We start from the raw sequence: 7,984 nt of genomic DNA, 5'->3' as shown, positions 1-7,984 counted from the left end.
TCCCAGTAGATCAGCTGTTTCTGAGATACTCAGACCAACAACCATGCCACGTGCAAAGTCACTTAAATCTCCCTTTTTCTTCATTCTGATTCTTACTGAAGATTGAACTTCAGTAGGTCGTCTTGTCCATGTCAACATGACTGAGTGTATTGAGCTGCTGCCATGAGATTGGCTGATTAGCTATTTGTGTTAACCAGCAATTAAACAAGTGTGCCTTATGAAGTGCAATTAGAAACTTTAAATATGTTCTGTGATTGTGTTAGGACAAAAAGGGTGGGGTTAGTATACCGGTGTGTGAAGTAAAGTCAACAGCATACAGAAACAACCTTTTCCACTTTCGAGAAAGGCTTCGTGTCGACCAGGTGTAACTTAGTCTTCTTATGCCTCCTAGTGGAAATGTGTTTTCATACAAAAAAAAAGCAAGTAAAAAATGAGGCTAATTTGGATAAAGGGGTTGAACTGGTTGTACTGGAAGTATTTTATTTACTAAGTTGGATGTTTGTGTGTCTGCCTACTGAACTGGTAAAACAATAAACACCACCTCATTCTTCTTTTCTTCACGTCTCTCAACACTCATTTGCTTTGTCCGTCTCTCTTTCAGTTTCACCCACACATATTCACAATCACACACGTACAGACAAAAATACGCACACACGTATCCCTTCATCTCTCCCTTTCACACACACAATAAACACTTGTCATTGGGCGGCATCAGTCGTTTATTCTTGCTGGAGCGAGGGATTTGTTTTTGTTCTTCCTGTCATTTGCCCATTTGAATTGATGGATGGTGGGTGGTGACGCAAAACACCTGCCACACACACACACACAAAAACACAGTAACACACAGCAACACCACATGCAATTGGTAATGTTATTGTATGTGTGCACATATTTATTTGTAAGAGGAACACAGCTAAATGTACAAATACACTTTACACAACATTTAAGCTCACACACACATAAAACTCAAATTAACTACAAAGTCACATACAAGGATTCAATCAATTAAAGTAGTTCCTCAAACAAACCAACTCATAATTTGAATTCTTGCTCATTTTCAAAGTGCTCTTTTATTCAACTTGCCTTGCTGCAGAGTAAACAGTTTATCTGAATGGATGACAAATGGACGACATAAACACGGAGAACACATGGAGTAGAGGTGAAGTTTGATGTCCAGCTATACTGAAAAGTGAAATATGGGAAATATGGGGATGGTTCACCAGCTGACCAAGTAAACCATGAGCAAGTTAACATGTGAACTACTAAACAGTTTATAACCTCAGGAGAAGGAGACAACATAGGATGGAGAGGAAACTAAACTGAGATAGAAAGGAATATTTCCACACTGCTTGCTTACAATTTAAATATGTAACCTCCATTTCATTACATTTTATTTAAAAAGAGCCAAACTTTCTCATCATCCAAGAGATTTTTAAGATTCCCCAAGGCTTTCTGAACTTTCTGAAGTTTGATTTAGACATGGGCTGCTTTTTTACTCAGTGATACAGACCTTGTAACTGTTGAAGTGTGTAAGTGTGAAATTTATTTTTTAAAATGAAGAAACTGTACAAATAGAGGACAAACGAAAAAAGTGATGTCCTTATAAAAGAGGAACAAATCCTGCAAAGACCTGACACAAGACCTGAGAGATGCTTCTGTACGCGGGCTCTGTGGTTGGCATGAAGCTGGACTCCCTGGTGACAGTGGCAGAGAGGAGAACACTAAAAAAACTACTGGCTATTGTGAACGATGCCAGTCACCCTCTGCACACTGTCATCAGTGCACAGAGAAGCCTGACCAGTAACAGGCTGCTCCTCCCCAAGAGTAGGACCAACCGGCTCAGAGACTCCTTTGTCCCCCGAGCCATCAAACTGTACAACTCTGCATTAGGCAGGAGGGGGAGAAGGAGGGGGGAGAGGGGGGTGTGCAGTCCACCTGATACAACACATGCACAATACCCCATATAAACAGTTGCAATAACTTATAAGTGCAATAGTGAACTGGGAATCTGTACCACCTCTACTGTGTGCAATGTTTGTTTATATTGTTTTATTTAACTTATCTTATTGTTATTATTGTTATATTTATTGCATTCTATTTGCCTCTATTTTGCTTTGTACCTGTATATATTGTGTCTTGTGCTTGTCCTGCTTTACTGTTAGTGTTGTATTGCTACTGGTACCCAGTTTCCCTGAAGGCTCTCTGAAGGGATTAATAAAGTATTTCTATTCTATTCTATTCTATTCTATTCTATTCTATTCTATTCTATTCTATGTGATTCTCTTCTCCTCAGCTTTGCACAGAAAGGCCACCGCAGCAATGTCAGAGGGTCTACTTCCTGTATTTGCCTGGAGAACCTTTACATCATCTCACCTGCTTCAATAGCATCTTTTAACATGCATAAAACCGCTTACACTAGGATTTCTAAATACTCTTATTTATCCCCGTGTGGTATTTAAATACTAAACAAAAACTTTTAGTACTCAAAGTGGCCATGTTGTTTTATATCCAATATCAGAGCAATTTTCTTTCATTTATAATGTCCATCTGAAATTAAACAAGGTGGCGCCTGACAGATGGAAACGGGATTCATTAACAAAACTAGGATGAAGCTTATCGAGAGGAAGAGATAAACACAGACACTAATGTAAACACAAACAACAGGATGTGAACGTCTTCAGCCAAAACATTGGAGCAGCTATTTCTGTCATTTGTGATCCTGGGGGGTAAGGATGTGTGTGTGTGTGAGTGTGTGTGTCTGGCCCATAGGGTGTCATGGGAATAAAATGAGAAAGCCATGCACACTCCAACTCTGGTCAAAACTGGACACAAATCGATACCAAATTAGAAACTTTTGCTTTTTTTTCTAAACAAACTAAGGAGCTTGGCAGGCAGCAACCCACCATAGAAGCAGAGAGAATGAACATGAGAACGAAGGAGGAAAACGATAGGAGGAATTCAAATAAATGAGGATGAGTGAGGTTGAAATTGATCCATAGGGAATTATTGTGTGTGTTGTTTTAGCTGGATGGCCTTGGACCCCTTGTTGACCTTTACAGAGATAGCAGCTGGTCGTCTCTTAGTTTTAATTTTTGTTTGTGTTCTGGTTTGACCACAACAATGTGAAAAGCAGATGGAGAGTGACGGAGGGAGAGATGACAGAACAGACATTCTGCTGTCGTTCATCGACCTCGCTGGAAGAGAAACGAACTGAGACAGAACCACTTCAACTCAGCTGAGAGAAACCAGTTTGGCAAATAAGTATTTGCTCTATTTTTCTTTCATCCAAATAAAGCTTCAGTTCAGCTGAGAAAGAAAGGCGGAAGTTAACTGTGAGTTTGGCCGAGCCACGTTCTTTCAACTTTTATGCCAAGAAAAGAAAAAAGATCTTTGAATTTAGTTGAAAGGGTGAGTTTTACAGAAAGTTACAGCTAATCAGCTTTGGGCAAAAAAACTTTTTTTTGTTAATTTATCTCAGTATTTTAGGATGATCTCATCAAGTGGATGCAGTCAGACAGGATGAAGCCTAAAAGAACGAATTAGCAGCCAGATTTAGCTTCAGCTCCCTGTTTAAAAAGATCCAAACATTACTGAATATGGTCCAGATCCAGATATAATCTCATCACCTCATAGTTGAGGAAAACCAATTTTTTTTTCCAACTTCATCTTAAGGATTTTTAAATTGACAGGCAAACTCCTGATGCTTAAAATAAATACAAATGCAAAGATCTAAATAAATAAATTAGCCTTGTGTTTTTTATTTGAATCAAGGAACTTTTTTCACCATAAACTTAAAATACTAAATTATATGGTTTTTAATTCAATAACTAATTTAATTAACGTGTTCTAAAAACAATAACTTAGCATGTACAACAGATTATCACATGAAAACTCAATATTATCAAACAAAATTAAGCAGATACAGGAACAAGATTGCTTGTAATCATGAACTAAATCAACTTCTAATTCTTTCGAATAAAAGCAGAAAAATTAAGGGATTTTCAGATCTTAACTGAGGCCATTTACGGCTAACACAACAGAAACAGAAACATGTTGTACTTCATTTTACGTGCAACAAACCTGGTTGACCTGCAGAGTAAAGCAGGGAATGTTTTTCCAGTACGTGGTGGGGGGTAACCAGGCATTCAGTCTGACAATCCCACATTCCTCACTTTCTGTGTCACTGCAGCTTTACACAGATTACAATGCCAAGTTGAACTGTACTTTTTTGTAACAGAAAATGTGATACAGCATATTTTTCAGCCACTTTTTGCACAAGTTTTAAAGGATATTGATCAAGGTGTATAGGGCAAATTATTAATTACTTGAAGAGGGAATGGCTGTTACAGATTACTGACATACATGACTTACATGTTTGATTTATATATTATTATTATTATTATTATTAGAAAGATGCAATGACTGATAAGTGACCAGAATCTGCTGTTTTTTCACTTTAATAGTGCAAACAGTCTCAGAATGATCTGAATTACTTTACACAGGAGCTGCAAGACAGTTCACATTCACATTAAAATCAGACACAAAGATGTCAACACGTTATCAGTGTGAGTTAAGATAACACATAACCTTGAGATTGTTTTAATCCTTTCATGCAAAGTGTCCACTGCCATGGACATCTATTTAAAAGCTGTTTTCTTTTATGTACATGAGTGAAAATGGTGTATTTTGAAATTAGCAGTGATCCCATACACTGCCACCCACTGTAAAATTAATATATTGTAGGCTGTTCACCAGAGAACGGGACTTCAGTCTGAGATTTAAGTCACACTTAAGTTGCATTTCCAGTGACTCGATACTACTCAGAATTGTGATTTGAGACTCGTGAACAATCGTATTTTTTTTCATGATGTTCTCTCTGTCTGATATCCTGTCTGCTGTCATTTTCTCCACATGTAACAAAGACGTAACACACAACATCTTTGGTAATAAAATCTTAATAAAAAGGGGCCAACATAAGAGCAGCAGACTGGAATGTCTGTGATATGAAAACCCAGGACGCTGGATCCACCACATACACCTTAAAATACACCTGGAGCGGTTAGTCATTGTAATATGAAGCTAATGTTAGCATCTATGTTAGCAACGAGCTTAGAGCCACAGTGGTGTAAACATTAGCTTGTTACTACTTTTATACTAAAATAATGTTAAATCCATCAGATTGGCTCTACTGGGTGTGTCTTGGAGAAAAATTAGACATTTTCTAAACAATTTCCATAAACTGCTGACTTTGCCATGATGATGTTAAATTAGTACCAAATTAATTTCTCTGATGCACTAGTGCAGGGATCACCAAGTGTGGATCTGTTGAGCCACAGTCCTGCAGATTTTACGTGTTTACCTGCTGCAATACACCTGAGTCAAATCAAAAGAACTTAACAAGAAGATGTCATTTGGATCAGATGTGTTGCAGCAGAGACACATCCAAAAGCTGCAGGACAGGTGGTGACCCTGCACTAATGTGCAGCATATTGGCCCTCCTCAGGAAAAAAAATGCTATGAATTGCAGTATTGGTCTGGAAAATTTCTCTGTGAATCCAAATGGATTTTGGTTCACATTAAAAACTCTTGGATAAGTTAGGTTAGGAGCACATGTACTAATGTGAAAAAATGTCATGTTCATCTAGGTTTTCCAAATTTAGTAGAGCAAAGAAATCCTCCAGAGGAGAGCGACAGAGCATGTGTCAGTTAAAGCTAAAGATCAATGCTGTTACTAAATGCTGATGGATAAAGAGCGAACACAAACTTTTAATTAATTGGATATTATAATGCATCTTCTTAACAGACCAGATGGGAGGTGTCGGATGGCAGATTACTCATTACAACTAAAAGTGACTTAAGACTTGACTCAGATTTATGAAGATTACTGCTGTTTACATGCATATATTGTAATTACTAAGTTTACCTCAGTTATAAACAGGAAAAGAAAATGATACAGCTGTAATTTATAGAATATTTATATTATACAAACATAATGGAACATTATTTATAAACGTTTTCATAGAAAATATAGAAATAAAAAGAAAGTAAAATTATAAAACATCACTGTACATTTCTCCATCCATCAATCCATTATCTGTACCGCTTATTCCATTTCGGGTCGCGGGTGAGCTGGAGCCTATCCCAGCATTTTAACAGGTGAGAGGCAGGGTACACCATGGACAGGTCACCAGTCTGTCGCAGGGCCAACACATAGGGGAAAAACAACCATTCACACACACACACTCTCTCCTAGGGAGAATTTAGAATAACCAATTAACCTATCATGCATGTCTTTGGACGGTGGGAGGAAGCCGGAGAACCTGGAGAGAACCCACGCATACACGGGGAGAACATGCAAACTCCACACAGAAAAGCCACCACCCTCAAGGTTCGAACACCACACCACCGTGCAGCCTGTACATTTCTGTAGAATAAAAATAGTGTCTGTAAAAAAAACAACAAACAAAAGAGAAAAAAAAAAAAACATGGCAAAAACAAAACAACAAAAAAGATTAAAGCCTAAAGCCCTTAACTGCATCAGATTTAAAATAAAAATCAGATTTCAGGTAAACAAAATGTCACTGACTCGTTTGGTAGATGATAAAACACGTTTAAGCCATGGAAAAGTGAAGAAACGGGTACTAAAATGTATCATTTTGTGATTAAAATAACTCTAAAAGAGAAGAAAAAACAGCTAAAACAGGACAAGAAGCAGATTAAGTAGCAACAAAATAGAGAAACATTTATTTCTACTAAACTACAAGAGTTCCAGGGAAGAAATGATGGGATACATGATCTCATCTGAAAGAGGGATGGATGGATAAAAGATGAAGGGAGTTGCGATATGCTGTCCGCGGGTCTGTTGTGCCATCATTTCACAGCCTTAATGTGCAAAGGTCAGCTGTTATTAATGGCAGGCCCCGAGGAGTGCATCAGTGAGTGTATGCAAATGTGTGTGTGACAATAAGTGTGAAGGTTTGCATGTCACACCTTTCTGCTCTAAATGCCACGTAGCCTGCCATTAGTGTCGTTGCTGCATCGGCCCCACAGGACTCGAACCTGAGGGTGCATTTGAAAATCCGACCGGACGCTGATTGGATTCGTTTTTCTGTTCTGAGGAACAATCTGTGCACCAAAAGGCTCATGTCAGCTTCAACTTGGTGCCTACAGGTTACATCCATGCAGTTATCACCATCCCCTCCCCCATACTGTTAAACCAAAACAGACTACGAATTATTTAGTCTGAAAACATTCCAGACATTTCTTATAAGTATAGATGGATGTGTAATCATCTTCACTTCGAATCTGGACACTCAATAATTCAGTAAGACTCTTCAGATATAAGAGCAGAGAACAAAATGTCACCTCGTCTCGGTTTCTCATTTCTTCTTAAAGGACAACAAACGCAGCGTAAATGCAGAACTAATGCTCCGCTCCACTTCATGTATTTTTTGGCTGTGGTCGTGTCCCAGTTGCATTCGGCTTCTTGGTGTTGGGAGGCAGGTGAAGGGTGTCTGGTGACAAAACGCCTGGGGTGTAGCCCATTTTCCAGGTTTCGACCTTCCCTGAACACTCTGCTGTGAGGAGAACGAAGATGAATTGGAGCGCTGAGGCTTTCCACTCTGAGGAAGAGGGGGGTAAAGAGAAACTGATGGATGTAAAGTGTTTGTCAAATTTTCTCTTTCAATTTGCCTTTTTTTTATGCCCTTGTTGTGCCATTTCATTTTTAGCTCCATCTCCGTGTCTTTCCTCTGTTTCCTGTGTAAACTGGAGCATTTGAGGTCAGCTCGAGGTTCTGGAGAAATAGCTGAGCAGAATGTCTTCGCTTTAACCCGCATGACAGGGGAACAAAACAAACTTTCACCAAACAAACTAGAGGGAAATGGATTAGACTTAACTATGAACCAGTGAAAAGACTTCAAATTTAACTCCAGACCTGAGTATGGTGGTTGTCTCAGGCCATCAAGGGTTGAAATAGCAGATA

Source organism: Melanotaenia boesemani, chromosome 5 (genome assembly GCF_017639745.1).
Source record: "Melanotaenia boesemani isolate fMelBoe1 chromosome 5, fMelBoe1.pri, whole genome shotgun sequence".
In the NCBI taxonomy this organism is placed as follows: domain Eukaryota; kingdom Metazoa; phylum Chordata; class Actinopteri; order Atheriniformes; family Melanotaeniidae; genus Melanotaenia; species Melanotaenia boesemani.
The sequence above is the reverse complement of the archived record's forward strand: the minus strand, read 5'-3'. Positions refer to the sequence as shown.